The sequence below is a fragment of the Oncorhynchus masou genome, unplaced genomic scaffold (assembly GCF_036934945.1).
Source record: "Oncorhynchus masou masou isolate Uvic2021 unplaced genomic scaffold, UVic_Omas_1.1 unplaced_scaffold_1035, whole genome shotgun sequence".
NCBI classification, from domain to species: Eukaryota; Metazoa; Chordata; class Actinopteri; order Salmoniformes; family Salmonidae; genus Oncorhynchus; species Oncorhynchus masou.
In genome coordinates this window covers 74,011-74,844 of record NW_027000048.1, presented here as the reverse complement: position 1 = coordinate 74,844, position 834 = coordinate 74,011, and the positions used below count along the sequence as shown (strand labels likewise).

Here is an 834-nt window from a genome sequence, read left to right as displayed (position 1 = left end):
CTAATTTCAAGGTTGCCAGTATTGCCTTTGGGTGGTTGCATAAATATCAACAACATAATGACATTTTAATTGCATTTCTCATCAGAGTTGATGATATGTTAATGAAACATCCCACAGGCCACAGATGTAGGATCTTCATTTGATCACTCTTTTGTCACTGAGAATTTTCATGCACAGCTGAGAATGAAAACGTGGAGTGTATTCGAGGTTTAAAAAGGCCTCTAAAGTTTGTAATTTTCCCTTTAATATGTCACACTAATGAAAAATGTATTAAAAAAAATCAAAAAATGTCTATGAATCATAATCCACATTATAACTCACATTTGTTGTTGTTGTTGCCGGATTATTTTCCTGTTGTAGTAAACTGGCCACATCTGTAGTGTGTGTGTTCCATATGACACCGTATTTCTCATATAGCCACTATGGGTCCTGGTCTAAAGAAGTGCACTACATAGGGAAATAGGGTGCCATTAAATATAGTGCCCTTGAGACACAGACTGACGGTACGATACAAATAAACAAAGACTGTAGTTGAATGACTGTCCAACCAACAGCTATCTGAGATACTCAGAACACACACACACACACACACACACACAGCTACAGTACAACTAGGCCCAACTGAATGTCACCTAGAACTTCTAGCTGAATATAATTATTAACATTTAGAACACCCCCCTGAAGTTCCTCTTTGCTCCAATTGTAACGTTCTACATTAGATTCTGCTACTTCCCTCTGCTGATCAAACGAATTTAGAGGGAGAGGGAGAGAGGAGAGGACAGAGAGAGAGGGGGGTGGAGGGAGGGAGAGAGAGAGGGAGGAGGACAGAGAGAG

The 834-nt window shown here is 39.8% G+C and overlaps 1 protein-coding gene across 1 annotated transcript in view; it reads right to left on the bottom strand.

The window, feature by feature from the left end:
* The window catches only part of LOC135528795 (neutrophil cytosol factor 4-like), a 44,435-nt gene extending 43,873 nt beyond the window's left edge, over window positions 1–562 (bottom strand). The window contains exon 1 of the mRNA XM_064957854.1: window positions 322–562. The gene's annotated coding sequence lies outside the window, so the exon portion shown is untranslated. The remainder of the gene's footprint in view (window positions 1–321) is intronic.
* Between the last annotated feature and the right edge of the window lie 272 nt (window positions 563–834).